Genomic DNA, 20,395 nt, shown 5'->3' with positions numbered 1-20,395 from the left:
GAAAACTCCACCCCATATATACACTAATTTCCATACATATAATGAAGTTACTGTACAGCCTACTTATTTTTTAAGTTTCCAAAAATAATTTATGTTTTTTTTTTTTTTAAACCAAAGGCAAGAAGGAAGTTCATGCTTTAGAACAATTTGTCTGTTTTTGTATCAAATTACAACACCAAAACTGCTGCATAAAATTAGACCAACTTACAATTAATACCACCAACTACCTAACTCATAGAAAGAATAAGATGTCTTTTAATAATTGGCAAACATTCATTCCCATAAAAAGATGATCGATAATTAACATAGAAACTATTCCGATTACTGTAATTTAATTTATACTACAAGTACAAGCTATTAATAAATTTACGGTACACAGGAGCTTAAAAATATCACACACAGTGGCTGAGTACATTCGTTATGAATCCACAATGCATAAAACGGCTAGTTAAATACATGACAACACTATACAGAGCTTAAGTCTCTTTAAATACTCCTATGAGCTTTACACCACCAGTTAAAAGGTGATGAACAAGAAAATCAAAACACAGCTAAGAGAGAACTTTCTGAGTTTCACTCTTATCAGTTCATCTAAAACACAGAAGGAATACAAGAGCATTCCAGTAGGTCAAAATAACAATCTCCATTACACCATCAACTTAATTGAATACTATTACTTCAAGCAAATTGGCCAATTCTTTCCTCAATTACCGTGTTTTATCAGATAATCGTCGCACATTTTATACTAAAATCAAGTTTGAAAAGTAGGGGTGCGACATTTATGCGGAAAAAAAATTTTGTTAGGTGAAGTTATTCATAAAAACCAAACCTATTCATGGAAAGTAAGTTTATTTAAAAAGTGAAGTATAAAAGAGCACACTAAATAATTTATATTAATAAGTCATGCAACAAAAACCTTTTTTCAACTTTAAATAGAAAAACAAAATCTGTGACCCGAATGCGAGCCTGATCGAACGCATAACTATCGTCGTAGTACACACCACGAAAGAGCGTGGGCCATCAGATGTAGTTAACTCGGCACTCGACAGAAAGCGCGCGCGTTGCATGCAATCTGCGAGATATCAATATTCGACTATGTGTGCACGCTCTATACGGGAAGCAACATAATAAAATATGAATGATGCCAACGAGCGCTAGCTACATTTTTGTATGTGGTACACCACGGCGACGCAAACAAACAGATAAAGGTTATAAAGTTTAAAAACATCTTTAAAAGAAAATTTACACATCAGACAACTTTGTATTTCCGTTAATTAAATAAGTAAGTGGTAATGTCCGAATAAATATTAGATTTCTACTTTAAAACATATCGTTTTATACGGAAAAAATACCCTCATAAAGCGCTCGGAATCTAATAGCGGGATCAAAAACATCATGCGACGTTTAAGAGAGAGGTTTTTTTAATCCAAATTTTGACGCCCAAAACTATAGGTGAAACGATTATGCGATCAAAGAGGGTACCTTCATTTGTGTTGTTCTTTTATCTGCGTTGCTGTCTTTGTGATCTTGCAGTCAACAAGAAGTAAAATTAAATTTTAAAAAGTAAAAATTACCTCCACTAAATCCTATGTTAAAGAATTGGAATCAGAATATAGTTGAACGGGTCACTAGAAACTACGTTGGATTCGTACGCATGGACCACGGACGCAGTGCCACCACAGCTGCAGGCACAGGCCACTCATATGCAACAAAAACATTGCAGCCTGGGACTTAGGCCCATCGCCATCCCTTTTGTCCGTGTGCACCGGGAGTGAGCGAGTGCGAATGTCAGTGCAGCGGCCCAGTGCGTGTGTGCAGACAAGTGACAATCACCCGTTTACAAGATGCGGCAACTAGGTTCCCTCGACTGCCACACGGTGACAGTGGAGTGCGTCTGTCGCAGTTCCACCCCTCCGGCAGTGGAGGGAGGGAGGGCCCGCCACTGCGCGTCCGCCGGCTCTACAGTAAGTGTGGAAGTGCATGAGGAAGTGGTGAGAGCACTGACCGACAACCGGAGCAGCCCTGACGACAGCTAAACCCACGCCGAGCGAGACTTCGCCCTGCGGACCAAGGTGCTGAGGCCAGGGGAGTAGTTGCGAGAGGTGGGTCTGCGGGCAGCTGACCTGGAGGACGACTGGGAGAAGCAGCTACAGGGTGAGAACGGTCTCATCAGCCAAGCCATTCCCTTCCCCCCACCTCTAAAACCCAAACCTACCAGCCAGCGGCGAGAGCCTATTAAACGGTACGCGCCCGTTTTTATTAAAATGGAGGGAATATGCCAGACTAGCGCTAAGCCACACGGAAACGCTCGCGTGCGAAAGGAGAGCGCTACATTCATATGCTCATGCGCACACATTGACAAATTCAACCTAAACCCTGATCGGGCTGGAAATGCAGCAGGGTGAAGTGCATGGCGGTAGGCTGTCCCAGACGGCTCGAAGAGACGGCCCGGTGCTACCAGTGCGGCACATGCAAGCATAGGACTTGCACTGGCGTACGAGAGTTCCGCAATTTTCGCATGGACTGTACCTATGTGCAATTTGCGAGGATAGTTTGGAGAGCCCTCGCACCGAGCAACCAAAGCTGGTGCAACGTATCGTGAACGCAGCTGTGTCACTACCGATGTTCGCGGGCCTGGCACATGAGGACCTGCTGGCATTTATCCAGACATGTCAGGACAGACAAACAACACATTCTGTGCCCAATGATGAGTACACAGAGAGGGTCAGTGGACAGCTTCGTGGAGGTGCTAAGGAATGGTGGTCAATGGCGGGCGAGTACCAGATTCCTTGGTACGAGTGTTTATGACCCGACTAAGTCCCGATTTGACGATGCCCATGCGCAAGCAGACTGTCAGTGTCAGCTGTTTTGCCGCCAGCAGGCCGCCGGGGGAAGGCATGGAAGGCTTCGTCTATAAGCTACGAGTCAACAGACGTCTGAAGACGGGCGAACACAGCAACGAGATACTTCCAGTGATCGTTGAACTTCTGCTCCTGGACTCACACCCGTTCATGCGCAGCACGGCAGGACGAGGTGTGGACGAGTTCCTAGATGTGGCCAGAGAGGTGGAACGGGCCATCCACGCCCTGTGTCTAGCACCCGAAGCCTTGGGGCGCAAAGGACCAACCCTACCCGGGCTGTCACATTGTCAGAAGATGCTAAGGCGGTAGTGCCGTACACAGGACGGTTACCACCATGGGAGACTATCATTCCCACGACAGAGCCACACGGGCGCAACCTGGCGTCGCAGGGCCCATCACAGCAGGACTGGCGACAGCCTCGCCAGGAAGAACGGCGCGAAGGCCAGGCAACCCGCGGAGAGCAGCCTCCACGCTGTATATACTGCCCGACTGAAGTGTACCACTGGCACCACAACTGCCCCGACAGAGCCACCAACAGAAAGGTGGACGAAGTTTACCCAATGCCACCGGGAAACGGTCGATAGGGGGCACAGAGGCAGCTGGGCCCCGCTCCGTTTGCCTGATGACAGCGGGGCCGGGGCACACCACCACAAGGGGTCTCGCCTCGGGTTCACACCGAGTGCCACCACTCGTGGTACGTCACCGGCAACCCCGGCAGCAGCTGTCAGACCCGGAGAAGCACCGCCCCGGCTCGACCACTTGGGGTCGAAAGGACCCGAACTACTTTGTAGACCCGTGCATGTGAACGGGCGGGGGCTGCTGGCACTGGTGGACACTGCCGCCAGCTATCCATATGTCGCGACACACCTTGTACCTGAGGCCAAGCCACCAGGTAAGACTTGACATCAGTGATCATGTCAGTAAGACAGAAGCTCTTGTGGTGTCCAACCTGCGGAATCAGCTAATCCTGGGGGCTCCTTGGCTCGACCAAATGGATTCCACCATAGAGGTTCGCGCCGAGCGGCTGCACCTCAGAATGCATGACCATTTGACTGTTTACAGAGTCCATCGAACTCAGCTCTCGCCGGCTCAGTTGGGCCTGCCACCCTGGCGGAGTTGATAGTATGGGAACGCGACGAGCAGCACCGCGACCTGGATTCATGAGCCCGCCTGGACGACAGTGGGGCACAGGTGGTCCCGAACAACCGTAGTCTGGAAGGACTACTCCAGACGAAGGGCCCTCACCGGAACAGTGAATGGCAGGCGTACGCACTCCCAGCGGCAAGGCCCGCCATCCTCCGTTACCTCCATGACCACACACTGGCCGGGCATCCCGGTGCTGAGTAAACGCTATAGGAGGTGAAGCGGACTTCCATTGGCCAGACATGGCCGCAGACATCAGGCGGTACATCAGGGCATATCAACATTGCCAGCAGCGTAAGTCCAGCTGCCCAGATGGGGAAGAACAGTAGTTGCTGCGACCGCCCAACATTCCCTTCCATACCATCGCCATGGACATTATGGGCTCATACACACATACGTCCCAAGGCAGGCACTTCAATGTCGTGGTCACGCATGTCTTCACCTGCTGGACGGAGGCATTCGCGGTGGCAAGAGTGAAGGCTGGCACACTGAATGCACTGCTAGAGCGTGAGGCCTTCCCGCAATACGGGTACCAGGTATGCTGTTGACAGACAAATGGGGTACAGTTCACGGGACGGCATTGGAAAGGAACCTGCGCGAGGATGTAGGGTGGAGCAGCGGTGGCAAGTGTGAAGGCTGGCACACTGATTGCACTGCTAGAGCGTGAGGCCTTCCCGCAATACGGGTACCAGGTATGCTGTTGACAGACAATGGGGTACAGTTCACGGGACGGCATTGGAAAGGAACCTGCGCAAGGTTGTAGGGTGGAGCACCATACCACGCCCTCTACCACCCACGAGTGAACCCTACTGAATGTAGAAACCCAGACATCAAGACCCAGCTGTGCATCAGGTTAGATGAGGACCACACCAAGTGGGACTTGCACCTTCCTACCCTCCTCTACTGCCTACGTCATTGGACGAACGTCGTCACAGGGCACTCCTCTGCTGAACTGGTGCAGGGGTGTAACCTCGCCCTGCCCAGGGAGGTCCAGACAAGGAGGATCAAGGACCGAGCTCCCGTGGCAGAGCAAAGAGAGAGGGCCCAATACCGCCAGGCGCAGTTCCTCGCGCAGCGCACACCCAGACAAACCGACCCCCTGTCCCCGGGTCAGGTGGTATATATCCGGTGCCACCACCTGTCGGGTGGAAGTTCTGCGCGGGGGTTGGCACTGAAGTGGTCTGAGCCGCGGAGGGTGATAGCCCAGCTCGGGCCCACCGCATATCTGGTGCGCTGCCCCAAAGGGGCGGAAGATGAAGGTTCACCGGGAATACCTCTGCCTAGCCGAACCACCTGATACCAGCCATATACCGCCCCAACAGACTTGTTCTCGATGGACCCGGCACGGAACATGCCCGCGGGCACCCGGAAGCAGCAACCCGAGCACTTGCCGTCCCTTTTGTCCATGTGCACCAAGAGTGAACGAGTGTGTGTGTCAGTGCAGCATCCCAGTGTGTGTGTGTGTGTGTGTGTGCAAACAAGTGACAATCAGCCATTACAAGATGCAGAAATTAGGTTCCCCCCAGCAGTGGAGGGAGGGGAGGGCCCGGCACTACGCGGCTGCCAGCTCTACAGTCGGTGTGGAAGTGCGAGAGGAAGTGGTGAGAGCGCTGACCGACAACCGGAGCAGCCCTGACGATCGCTACACCCACGCCGAGCAAGACATTGCCCTGCAGACCAGGGTGCTGAGGCCAGAGGAGTAGTTGCGGGAGGCAGAGCTGTGGGCAGCTGACCACCTGGAGGATGAGCAGAGGTGCCGTTGAGAGCTGCTGGCTTGCGCCGACTGGGAGAAGCAGCTACAGGGTGAGAATAGCCTCATCAGCCAAGCCATCCCCTTCCCCTGAGATCGAGCCGAGCCCCAACCCATATCAAGGACCACTGTGGGACAGGGGGAACCGGCATTAACACATATGGTTATGCAGAGCTTCAGAAGAAACCACGTGATTTAAAAACTGGTCATGATATCCGAGTGGCGTCTGTTAACGAATATCTTTCAAGAATATGCTGAGGATGGATGAGTAATTTTAATTTTTTTTTTTAAAACTGTATTTTCAGAAGATTGTAAAAGGCTAAAATGAGTGTAATCAGAATAAATTTCTACACATGCAAAAACCAGTACGGACTCTTGAAAGCACTCAAGGACCTTGCTTTATACTTTTATCTTCATTTCTCCACCATATAGTGTTATGGTTACTGCTCAAATTTCATACTTGTTCAACGCATGACGAGAGAAGATTGTGTGCCAGATCAGAGGCGACACAGCGCTAGAAACACCAGCGAGAGTTGCACTTTTCATCCCACCTCACTAACACACACACCCCTGACTAGGCGGTCAACTAAGCATATTGTTACGATCGCGCTTGGCTGCAGTGCTTAGCGTCGTCCGGCCTGTCTGCGCCCCCTTCCACCCGCATCCTCTCCCTGGTATCTCATGCCATACTATCTCGCGACATCCTGACCTTCGCAGCGCGCACCTGCCTCAGATCGAGTTACTTAAAAGAGGCCGCACTGCGCCATAAAAGGACTCAGACATGTTTATCGGTGCGTTTTGTGGGAACCCGATGCTTGTTGCATTTATCGGCGTTCTTTGAGCAGCCACAGCGTCCTTCGACAGGACTCACGACGCGTTTCTGGGCATTTCGACGGCGAAGGTCGCGCAATATCTCGGAGACATGCCCGATTATTCTGGACGGGAACCCAAGGGCTATATAAGGAGGTGGGGCCGACCTTCGAGGCAGTCAGAGACTGAGTGAGTTCTCCCGCGGTGTATATCCGGGCGATAGTGCCGCTGGTGCGGCAAAGTGGCGAAGTCCTTGGACGAAGGTTCCAGGGCAGGGAGTGAGTGAGTTCAGTGGAGTCTGGAGTTTTCCCGCGGCGGAGTTTCCGGTCGATAAAGTCGCGGGTGCGGCGGAGTCCCGAACGAAGTTCCGAGCGAGGCATCGAGTGGGATCTCGGCGAAGGGTGTGACGGTGGCGGCGGAGTGCGGCGACGGAGTCCCGCGGTGGAGACCCACGAGGGGTGCTGCGGCAAGAGTTGCGCCAGAGGTGCGGCCCAGCGATGTGTGTGGAACGAGTGACTGGGGAATAGACTTTTCTTTAAGTGTAGTTAATTATTTGCCATCTTAGAAGATTAATTGTAAGTGACATAAGTAGTGTAAATAAATAAAACTGTGTGTGTGATAAAAATCTTTAATTGGGCTATCCTTTACAACCCGCGGTAAATCATAACAATATGTTCAGATAATAATTTGTTTAGTCAACTCAAAAAGATCATAGCATTTAGAGGACTGGGATAAAAATTGTGGCAAAAGAGTTTCAAGAACTTGGTGCAAACCAAGAGAATTATTCCTCATCAGTGGTAGAATACTCATCCAACCCAACCTCAGGGTGCATGCACTGTCCTGCCAAGAGACACTGCTGACTGCTGGGCTATGGTGCCTAGTGTGGTATACTCACTCAGCTTTCGAAACTGGACCACCAAGGATCCAAAATGCAGGTGTCACCCAGTAAATGCACTCCTACATGTGTAGAAAATATTGTTGATCGAATCAGCAAATCTCGTAACCCCACTTTTTGCTAATAGCTACTATTTTTCACTTACTGCCATCGGATTATGTTCTGCATATCATCAAAACTAAAAATTTTTGCTAAGGAACATAATTCCCATTTTTGCAAACCTTACACTCTTGGCCTCTCCTAATTTATATAATATTAGTTTAGTACTATTGTATTGTAAATTCATAATGTAAAAGAATCATGTAAATATAATTTTATAGTAAGCAGTCTAAGTGTGTATAGATTGCCTATATAAAATTATTTACTCAATGAAAATCAAACCTAAGATTATGAAGAATGGATATTTTTACATCTGCAGTAAAGTTGGAGTTACAATTTTTAGTTATTTTCTCTTTCATGAACAATTTGACTCCAGAAGTTAAGAGCTTTTATAATTAGGCAATGACATGCATGCATCATGATTCCAAACACATGTGAGCGGGATGAAAGCAATGGCATATCCTCAATAGTTTTTTAAAGATTATTTACAAATTTACAAGTACAGTTTGTTTTAGCCATGTTTTTATACACAATAACAAAAGGAAGAAATCCATTTATCCACTTTGAAGGGGTCATCTCCGCACCTCCCCCACCCCTAGGTTTGCCGTTGAATGAAAGTTGTAACGATGAGAAATGAGGAATGCAAACTGTGCAATATGAAGCTATGGAAAGTGAAGAACAAGCATGCACTGTTGAAGCATTACTGCATACAGACTGATGCAATTGTGAGACATTCCTCAAGATGCAATTGGCAAGTAAGAACTCCAGTGCCACACAACCTAAAGAAAATTCTAGGGAATGCAAAATAAAATTTCATTTTCCAATGAGTTGCATATTAAATGGTCTAAATGCATAAACAAATCTCTCCACGAACTCTAATACCACAAACAAATTTTTTATCTAAGCCATTTTATTATACTGGACAACACAAGGACTAGATTAAACAAAAACGTTACTGCAGGTTCACCGAGATAAAAAAATTATATAAAAATATAAAAAATTTGCCATAGCTTTAAAGAAAACCATGGTTATTCTCATTTATTATTGTGCATCACACATCCCATGACTAGTCAGTCAATAAACATTATTACAATAATGGTTTTTAAATATATTATGTAGTATAATGGCTACTCCATTCTCACTCCATTCTCATTACTTTGTCTTCAGAGTTGTGATAAAACTTTTTTATCCAAGAATAAGTCTAAAATTTACATAATTCTATGTGGTACCCTTATGTAATGTGAACAACACAATTAAAAATTAAGAAATACATAGTAATTGATACTTGTACACTTTACACATATGTACTACCTCAAACAGATCACCTAACCCACTAACCAATCACCACAAAAAAAACTCAAAGGCATTTAGGTATAAGCAAATCTAATACATAAACAATGATTGCTAACAATATCTACAAACTAAAATAATGAACAAACTTTCTTCCTGGTTATAATTATCCCCTGAATTAATAACATCTAAGGTCTTACATAATTTTACTGAAAACCTGCTTTAAAAGAGTGTGTTTTCAAAAATATTAAAAATTGTACAGTAGTCTGCACTAAGGCTAGGTGTCACAAGCCATGTTGTTGTCCCCCCCCCCCCCTTTACAAAACCCATCAGCACTATTTTGTTATCATTACATTATTATCTTGCACTTTATATTTTATTTCAAATTTTGCCAACAGATATTTACTAAATCAGTAGAATATAATTAATTGCAGTAAGTGGCAATTACACTCGGCTATAGACACTAAAAATGTAGACTGACATCAGTATTTTCAACCCTAACACTTTCATCTCTTATGTTGAGCTAGGTTTGACATTTCTAAATCGTATTCCAATACTTTGTAAAATCTGGCTCTCCAACAACCTCAAATCTGTGGCATTGCTCTATGCAACTTGCTTCAAGGAACTGGTAAGTTGTACTCGACAGAAAGATTTGATTGACAAAGGTATTCAAAAGCCTAAGCAAGTTTCAAAGCAGTTTATTGTCATGTAGCAAAGAGATTTTGCTGTTGGCCAGTGAAACCATTGGAGTGAGCGCATCGGGATGAAGGGGAGACTGTTTTATTTTGATCCATAACTTGCTGAGGCACTGGAGTGTATCTATGAGGTTCGCTAAGACCGCTCAGGAAAGAATTCCCTGCACGAGGGGAGGAGTGGAGTTGATTCACCAAAGGCAACATGCGGCGCTAGCCTGCACAAAACCACACTGAATGTATTACTGAGAGGCCAAGATAAGTGTTGTCGAGACAAGAAGTTACTATGTCAAAGGCATTCACATCTGTGGTGAATTCAGACAAGTTTATATGAAAAGAAAAACTCAATTATTAGATACTAATTGATTATTTATTTGGTTATTGTTAACCCTATGTTTATCATGATTGTTTAGCTATATTTCACTATACAGATTTATAATAAAAGGAATGTCTCTTTATGGCTAAATTTGTAAATTTATATTCTATAAATAACTTTTTACTTAAATATTAATGTATTAATTATATACCTATATATTTTTAAGCTGTTTATTCTATATACATTGATTTATACATATATATTTATAACTTTATAATCAACTGAACAGAAGTCATATTGTACAACTATAAATTATTATATGGAAAAGCCACTTTACTAATATTGATCAATTTTCATAGAAGTTTTTTTTAGCATATCTTATTTAATGGAAAGGGGGATCATTATCTAGATTAAAACATATTGACTAAATGTAAAAATACATTTGATGCACAAATTGTACTTGTGTTAAAAAAAATAACACTATTAAGGGCTAAATTTATGATTCTGAGTTGTCATTAACTATACAGAATTTAAAGAGATGTATGCAGGCATATATAATTTATTAGTGCAAGTTGGTAGTAAAAATAAAGAATCATGTCAAAATATTCAACAGTATTAATACTTGCTATATCCACACGCTGCATTTAATTGCAATAAATTGGAGATTTATGAACATATTGTAAAATATAAAATATAACTTTCTTTAAAAGCAAACATTATCACTAGAACTAAATGTGCTGTTAATTTAACACTTTTAATTAAAGGAAATTGACAGACAAGTACGTCTGCTACAAATCTTCCATCTTTCAGTTATTTAAAGTTACATTACAGGCAATTGCCATCCGATACATGTTAGAAGTGTAGGATTACGATGGTATCTGTAACAAGAGAATACTGGTGTATACTTATGTGTGCATACATATTGCCATTACACTGCTGGCTCATGCATGATAGGCTACTGTACTAAATGTTATTTTAAGCTGTAAAAAGTTATGCAAGTGATCGGTGGTCGTAAATACGAACACTTGCACGACTTTTAACGACTTGTAGATACCTAACAGTAAATATCTGGTGATAAAATCTGTGACCAAACATAAGAGAGCTAAAAAAATAAATCTATTGGAAAAGCCCTTATGACATGAAAATGGGGAAAAATAACATGGTATGTGAGTGCAAGCAGAAAGGAAAATTGTTAAAACAAAAAAACATTTTAAACAAAACCAGCAGTTACATCAACAGCTAAACGACACGAAACCTTGCAAAGCAGACAAACCGTAACCGACCACCAATGGAATGACAAGACTTTAATCGCTCACCTGCTCCACAAACCCAATTCTCTGACTTGGCTACACACGGCACGCGGCTGACACTTGCGCTCCTCCGGTCCGAACGATCCCTCTATCCTACGCGCCTGACTCGGAGACACAGCCCGCCGCCACCAGGTGTGTCGATGGACACGTCTTCCCAGCGCTCCCCACACGGCCACGCGCGTCATTCGTGCTGGCACGCAAGAGACCAATGAAGTAAACATTGAGACAACACTGACCAACCAATGACTAGAGCTTCCAGCTGTCTGTAAAAACATTTATCAGATGTATCATTTCCATTAAAGTGTAAAATGTTACTATTAACAAGGTTTCTTAAGAACTTAAAATGACACTATTCAAAGAATTAATCAATATCTTGAAAAAAATTTCTAAATGAACCTGCCACCCAGCTATAACACCAAAAAACATGCCACCCAAATATTCAAATGTTATAATCAACAGCACGTTACCTGTCTACATATGTACTAAACCTACCTATTTTAGTTAAAAATTAACCTAAAATGCTATAGTCTGATCGACATCTACAACATCTTTAAACTATAAGAATTAGACTGCATCAAAAACAGGAAATCCAATAGACCAAAACAGGCAAGACATTTTGAGTGCAATTCATGTCAGTTACGACAAAAAAACTTCAACACCATAGAGATAACAAAATAATTAAATTTCAATATTTTTGACTTGATAACGTCTTATAAATCGATTAACGCCGGCTGCACGCACGAAAAAGCATGACTCATTGTCCCGTTCCGCCTGAGCCGAGCGTGCAAGAACCGACCAACCACCGTGCAAGAAAATCTTCTATAATATCAAACAGGTTAAGGCGGGCTTTTTAAAAGCAGCAATTTAAGAAATTTGAATAATTTGGCCAATTTCGTAATTTCAAATTAACAATTTTATGACATTGATTTGATTTCAGTTTATTTTTATAACTAGTTGTTCGTAATTATATTCAAACAAATTATTTAAATTAAATTTGCAAAAACTGTAAATAATATTTGAAATTAAAAAGTATGCAATTTTTCTTCAATGCTTTCTTATGACGTTATCACGTAAAATTATCGTCCGTAAACCGACTTTACAGACAATCCCCTTTTTTCCACACATTTCACTCCATCCCAGAACATTTCTTATCAGTTACTAGCTGTAGATACATGATTGGGCTGCTGCATTTGTTTCTTTCACACTTCTCAGATCAAACGACAGCTCCTTCTAATGACCACTGTGTTCCTGCACAGATTTTAAAGGCAGAATAATGACACAGGAATTTGATAGCCAGAAAGTTGTGATCAGTGCTACATCATAAGAAGTGTTGTACTATTCCGAAGGTAAATTCAATCCAAATCTTCCACATGCTTTCTGGCAATCTGTGTGATAACAAACTGTACCAAAGGACTTGCCTTATCTGTAATGAAGGTACAATGTCATGAAGATAAAATAAACATGTGCGGAATAAGGTTGCCTCAAAATGGCTGTTTAAAACCCTTCTTTTTTTATTCTTTTTTCCAAGCAAATCAGAAGTCTGTGTCTTAACATTCATAAGGTTGCAAGTGATGTCGGTAATCATAATGAGACGTTAATCAGGGTTGCTACATATTTTTGAATACGAAATTCCCTGACTGTTCCAGGTTTTTCAGTCTATATGGAACATTTTCGAGAACAATTAAATATGATTGTAATCGTAGTTGGTAACGTTTTTTTGTAAAGTTCGTAAACTGCAATATTGTTCTAGCATATTTGCAGCATGACTATAAGATAATCTGTATAATAAATGTCCTTTCAGAACGTTAATCTCTTAGCATTAGTTTAACTTAAGAACTCTTTTTAATGAGTATGCATTTATACTTAGAGCAGGACAAATAAATTAACTGTCAAAAATGTACCAAATCATAAATTATTTAATATTCATTCATATAATTTACAAAAAGATTAAATACATACGACCCCATACAACAAAAATAAATATTTGTGATAAGTAGATAAACAAAATTATCAATCACAACATTTTAAGGCTGTTGCTTGGCCATTGAAGATATTTAATCTTCTAAAAGTTGGGCTTCCTTCTAAGCCTCTTCTAACAATTTTGTTTCTTTACTTGCACTGCTTGAACTATTTGTGATTATAGCTAGGCTACAATCACAGCGCGCCACGGAAGTTACAAGAATTTTTCCGTCTATTGCTTGCATTGACTCAGTATTCAAAATTGCAAAACAATGTACATCACTGTGACATGTTATAGTCTGTTGTGGTTTGTTAAATGCAGACTTGTCTGTCATGTTTGTGACGTGACAGAGTTAAAAATTATAGGAGAACACAAACATGTTTTCTTAAACAAATCAAAAAATTTGCATTTTAACAGCATGGGTCGTTTCGTAAGTATGTACAGTAATTCCAGAAATATTTTTGATTTCCCTAACTTTTTCAAGGTACATGTCGGAATTCCCTGACTTTTCCAGGTTTTCCCACCAACCCTGAGAGCTGGAGTATACACATACTACCTGGGCAAAGGAAGATAGCAAACAACCTCTTATACTAATAATAATGTTTTTGTGCGGCTAAGTAAAAGCAGCACTGACTTTTAGAGTACATACAGTTTGTGCAGACAGATAGAAAAAGTTGTGAATCTACATTAATTTCCAAATGAACTAATGGTCCGAGAGCGACGGTCGGAAAGCAGACCTTTATGATTATAGCCTAATGATGAACAAAAAGCTATCTATCGCCAACAAATAAAGAAAGAAAAACACACTTTATCATTGCAGGCTGATCTTTTTTCTTGGCCATTTATCAATAATATGAGCCAGGTGGTTTGGTAGTGTGTAAAGTAAGTACCATAATTTTTAAAAATGCTTGGTTTAGCTATGCACAATAAAAGTCTACAGTAATATAACATACAGACCTTAAAGTACTGTATCCATAAATACAATAAAGCCTATATACAAGCCTAGAGCAGTATGCTCTATAGGTATATTGAATTGTAGCACGTAGTATCTACATTAGATTAAATGGAGCCGATTATACAAGGGCTTAGGCCTATTGTAAATACAGCTGAACTAGTATAGATATAATGAGAGGATGTATTGGTTCTCTTATAGGGTGTACAACTGGTTTCTCGTTAAGAATTTTAGAATTCCCAACTGAAAATTTTACATTCTCGAAAGCAATTTACATTAAAACAAGACCAGTATATATATATATATATAAAGCAGAGTAGCAGTAAACTAAAAGAAGAAATTATACGTAAGTTTACCAAAATCTTATGTCTTATATGTTAATAATGTCTTATAGTAAACACTTATCCAGAATATACTTAATATAAAACAATATTGCCTTATTGTAAGTAATTTATGTGATTATAAAATGTTATCATCTTTATATTATCGTTACGTTAAAAATCTACTCACAACTGACGTCACAGTTCTTACCGCAGTTACAAATCTAGTTTCACAGAAATCGGAATTGGTGGATTCTGTGATGAAATGACAGACAATCCAGTTTAGTATGGCATTATTATTTAAATCATTATAAGCCCTTTAATCAAGCATTCTATGATTAGGCACATTCTGTAATCTGGCACAAATTGAGCCGCTAGCATTCTGTTTTTTTTTTTCAACGTTAATTCACATTACTGAGCTGCCTGCATTTTTAGATCACTCAAAAATTATTGTTACTTTCTGTTTTGTTTTCAATAGTTTCTCCTATTTCCTGGCAGGTTATGTATTCATGGTTTGTACCCTCTCATGCAATCAAAAATTAAGGGCTTTTTAAGGACCCCATTACTTCATCACCTTCGCCACTATCAAGAGGTAAAAAAATATTTGTAATATCATAAAATCCATTAAAAAAATAAAAATTTTAAATATTGAAGGCTAAAAAAAACATTCCTTTTTCACTTTAATTCTTACAGACAAGCCCCTGTTGTCCATAATATCTCTGGAACACATACCCAACCCAAGCATAATATCTATTCGAAATTTGAAGCCCTAACTTTTACTTCGATCACATTTACATTTACTTTATAAGTTCAAAGTAAGACAGTAGAACACACATTTTTTGGTTTAAATGTGAAATACAAAACACAAAAATAAAAAATTCAAAATGCATTTATTCATAAAATGTGGCCCGATGTTCACCGATTGTGCTGTGCATGCGCAAAGCGTTGTTTTCTGCCAAGTCAGAAATAAAATAACATCATAATTCCCGTATTTATTTATTACTTGCATGCTATCAGTCTTTATTAAATAGTTTTTAAGGATTCTTAGTAAAATTTAAGGATTTTTAAGGGTACTTATTTAATTAGACGAATTAAGGACTTTTTAAGGATATTATGGAGGCTTACGAACCCTGCTATTACATTTTTACATTTGGTATTCCTGTTAAAACTATATATACATATGATCATCCATCATGACTCAGGTCCGAACATGCTGGAATAAAGAAAGTCCTTTCGCTGTAGATTGGTAAATAAATAAACAGATAAAAAACTAATCCACAGAATGCTACGTATCAATTTATTGTCATCATGAAACATACTAGTGAGTCATTAAGAGTACGTGTGAACCCAACAATTTACCAGCAGTAAATCTTTACAGTTTTCCTAACTAAAACTACAGTTATTGAGATGTCACAGGTCTATTTATATTTAATCTTCAGAAAACGAGGAAAAGCATGTAACAACGATAGTATTAACTAATTATTGATAAACTGATTCTTAAACAAAATGTCTGCAAATACCTGGTCAATAAAATTCAGAACTTTTTCTGGATGTCTGAATAAAATATTCTTATAAATTATTTTATATTACAAGCCTTTTTATAGATTATGTAAAATTAAACATAATACAAAATAGATCCACTATTTACAGGAATGTGATGATTTTTATTTCCACACAATTTACGTGGTCAACAACAATTTATAATTAATGTATGAGGATTCGTGACTTTCAAAGCCCGTTAAGTAAACCATTTTTAAAAGTTTCTCATGGTTTTTAATAATTTTTTTACACTTTTTTCAAAGCTTTTAGTGCAGGAAAAAGGATGTATTAGGCATTAAGTATGAAATATGAAATGCACAATCCTTCTCCAATCTGTCTAAATGAAAATGTGTCTCAAAACCACCATTTTCAGAAGTTTATTGCTTAGGAGTGAAAGGTGTACCCTTATCCAACACAAAAGTAATGAAGCACTAGGTGAAAGTATATAAGACAACCCTGTAGTAATCCTTCTTGGTACAAGTTTTAACTAGAGTCTTACTAACTCTTAATAAATTGATTTAAACTTTTTTTCTAGAAATAACTGTTTCTTCTAGATGGTAAAATTACTGATATGAATCATACACTGAAATTCTGCTTGCATTTTTGGAAAGCAAATAAAGTAGGCCTTTGTTAACTGCAAACATCATTTATTGCATCAAATTATTGACTATCAAAAAAATGCACACCAGAAGAGATATCAATCATCACCTGATTTTTAAAGCATGACAGGCATGACTTTCATTCCCACATACAACAGAACTTTAAAACAGTTATGATAATCTGTGGAAGAATGAAGTTGTGTACGAATAAAAAGCCCTTGAGAATGCCATTTCTCATAGGTCCTAGAGGTACAAATCTGTAAGGTTTGATAGAGGTTTTTGGGGAAGAAGGGTTGAGGGTTAACCATCACCTCATCAGTAGAAACAAGACTAGGTATGGTGAATTGCGATTAACACCGAAAAGCATCTCAATACACCATATATGTACTACCAAAATGCAAGTTAATACACCATAAAACATCAAAATGTAACAAATAATCATTAAAATAATCAGCATATTTAATCAAAACTCAATTCAGATTACAAAGATATAATCTTTTAAATATTAATATCAATGAATGTAAATTTAGCATGGAATTATTAGGTACCAAAATGTATGTAGGGTACTCTACTAAATAAATTGAAAAATTTTTGCTTCTTTTTTTTTATATTGCAACTGTTATTAATAACTATTTTTTTTTACTTTATGACATAGGAACATTTTACAAGTACACATATACTTTTTTTAATTTATTTTTGCTCTTCCCAAACATGCTAATTACAAATTATTATAGTGTAAAAGTCAAAATTACACTGTTTTAGTGAAGTAAGTACCATTGAACAAGGGTCGTATTTATTGCAAATGATTCTGTCTTTATAAATAAACACAGTTAATGAAAAATAAAATAACGAAACCTCTTGTTTTAAAAACAAAATTGGCCTAAATATAAAACCATAAAATCTTGTCATCAGTGAGGATCTTTTTAACTCCAGGTGGATGGGTGACCCCCCCCCCCCCCCTGATCACGCCGGGATCTACGCCGATAGGTCCTGTTCTGTTTTATAAATTTTCGAGAAAATGTAGAGATGCAAAAGAAATAACTTAGGGTGAGATATTCTGTAGCCTATTGGACGATTATTAAAATTTTAAAAAAAGTAGGTAACTGATTTGCTTAAAAGTCTTAAGCAATCTGAGTTTCATTATTCAACAATTTAAAATTTGTATCCTTTATGAACATTGGTCTTCACATCTTCAGCAGTAACATCCACAGGCCTAGGTAAATGCTAAACAAAACATTTTGCTACGTGTCAAGGTACATTATCACCAACTGACCCTCATAAAACAAAAATTCTATCAGAACATGAGATCACTTCAAAATATACAAAAATATATTAATTCTGGATTAAAAGCAATTATCACTTGGGTAGTAGGTTAGGTATCTAATATACCTACTATTCACATCTAAGTCATCATGCACTATAGTTTAAATATTGAGAGATCCTGAAAAAAAACTGTTGTTCTAAACAAGTAAAAATTATATTAATACCTGAAAAACAGAAATTGTACCTTTAGCCTACTCTCTAATATGTGATTTTATCTCAAAGTGTATTTTTTACAAAATATCAACATTTCATTCTTAAATGCTCCTTACATCACCAAATTCACAGTAATTAGATAAAAGCTATATACTTAATATTTCTGCCATACATGTACTTTCGATGCAAACACAACTGTATATCTACTAGAAATCAAAAACAGCTATTATTGCATACAAATGAAATAGTATACAATTTCACTGATGCATTAGGTACCTAACTATTGTAATCCACATGTCTGCCTATAGCAAATCATATATTCAGTGTGTAAAACTTTATCACAAAATAAAATGCAATAACAGCTAGGGACTTGATCAATAAGTGTATATATAGTATTTTTGGTACATTGATATAATGAACTCTATATTCTTACTAAGAATAGTTTCTTTACAGTACTATTAATAACACTAAAATAATATTTTATACATAGTGCATTAATTCTACAGATGTTAACAGGTTAAAACACATGCAGTGTCACCAAAAACACTAAAATACTTTATTAAAAGTAGCTAGAAATAATTATGGCAAAATTTATGTTAATATATCAACTATATTCAAACTTTAAATCATGCTGTTGAATGAATGTTTGCAAGAAAGTTATATTATAACTGATGATTTACTATTCAATATTTACAGTAGATATAACTTAAGTTTATTTATGGGCTGAACCATAAGGGTTCTAAACCATTAATACTTACTACATAGTTGAGACTGAAGGTAGATTACAGATGAAGGTACATTCAGTGATGGCCAAAGGTGAGGTTATATCTGTGAAAGTTAATTGTCAACATTAGAATTTTCGAATCATAATACTGTAAAAATATAAACATTGTGTACAATGTAGGTAAGATCCTACATTGAAATAAGAAAAATTCGTCCAAAAAACACGGTAAACGAGAGTTTTGACAACACTATCACTTGTCATAACAACATTAGTTAAAAATTTTCACCATTAACAAGACTGTAATTTGGACTCAAATTCTGGCACACATACATGACTTTTAATGATCACCTTTGACAAGATACGTATAAAAGTGTAATTTGCTTACTATAACATAAAACAATCACTGCTTTCTGCGTCATTTTTAGGTATTTAGGGACTAACAACCCAGGGCAGATTGTCTTCAATGGATGTTGCTTTCCCATACACAAATGTAAACATTGCCCGAACTCGCACAGTCGTAACACTCATTTTAGCATTTTCGCAGGTATTAATTACCGGAATATATAATCCACACTCTCAAGCATCGTTATTTAACCTCAACAGCAATAAAAACTCTGAATTATTGCTTTACTAAACATCACCAATCGTGTCCACGGCTCCATTTAAGCCTAACAACATTGACAACACAGATGGCAGCACCGCCGTTTTCCATCATTTTGCTTATTGCTTACTGGGAAAAAAACAGCTTGAAATTTAGGTAATTTTTTTTTATTTTAAACTTTAACAAAGTAATCTAATGAGATATTTGGTTTTATTAATTGAATTTAGCATATTTTTTATATTGATACTTATGTTGGATTTCTTGATTCTGACATCAGCATAACCAATATGTCCTCATTAGAAATTCTGGTTCATGGCAGTAAAAGTAAACTTACCAACGCTAGTTTATTCTAGTTACATTCTTTTGAAATTTGTTGTGGATATTTTCTAATGAGAGAAATAGTGCCGTCCACAGCACAAACGGGTAAAAACGTAATTAAAAACGTAAATTCTCTCGTTTGGCGCCATCATTTCAGAAAAAAATAACTGGAAGATCAGGTCACGTGACTATTAAACAATTCGGGATCCCACGAATCGTGAGCATAGTTTTAGATGCAGCGTCTTGCTACGGAACGTAGATTTTGAAAGAAAATGTGTGTAAGTGCAAAATTTTATGTTGCCTAATTTTTGCTCTACGTCATCAGTTATTTATAGTGTTACAGGAGACAAAAATCTTTTTGAAATATATATTTTTTTAAATTTTGCTTCTTTTAGGGTATTATTTACAGGATGTCACTTTTTAGCATAATTAATGGAAGTACATAAATCAAAGGTTGTTTTTAGGACGTAGGCCTGTTTATTTTTCACTATTAAAATTGATTTTTATACCTAATAGAATTCATTGTATATTATCATTGTTTTATATTATTGTGTTATAATGTTTTTTTTTATATTGTTTTGTTAGTGTATTATATGTTGTATTTTATTTATAATGTTGCTGACAAAACCTGGACATATGTACTGTCAAATATAGGACGCTAATAAATGAAATGAAAAAAATGAAATAATAGAATATTTTGATCCAGCCAGCAGTAAATCACCTTTTTAAGTCTGTCTTTT

General features: G+C 38.8%; 1 protein-coding gene across 3 annotated transcripts in view; it reads right to left on the bottom strand.

The window, feature by feature from the left end:
- The window catches only part of LOC134540802 (PHD finger protein rhinoceros-like), a 64,396-nt gene extending 44,544 nt beyond the window's left edge, over window positions 1-19,852 (bottom strand). The window contains exons 1-2 of one of the 3 annotated variants that reach the window (XM_063383752.1): window positions 19,672-19,852; window positions 18,771-18,840 (exon numbers count right to left, since the gene is read on the bottom strand). The gene's annotated coding sequence lies outside the window, so the exon portion shown is untranslated. Of the gene's footprint in view, window positions 1-18,770; window positions 18,841-19,121; window positions 19,645-19,671 lie in introns of those variants that run through there. The other 2 variants (XM_063383736.1, XM_063383745.1) reach the window with 2 other exon arrangements.
- Window positions 19,853-20,395: the final 543 nt, after the last annotated feature.

The sequence above is a fragment of the Bacillus rossius genome, chromosome 1, assembly GCF_032445375.1.
Source record: "Bacillus rossius redtenbacheri isolate Brsri chromosome 1, Brsri_v3, whole genome shotgun sequence".
NCBI classification, from domain to species: domain Eukaryota; kingdom Metazoa; phylum Arthropoda; class Insecta; order Phasmatodea; family Bacillidae; genus Bacillus; species Bacillus rossius.
The sequence above is the reverse complement of the archived record's forward strand: the minus strand, read 5'-3'. Positions and strand labels throughout refer to the sequence as shown.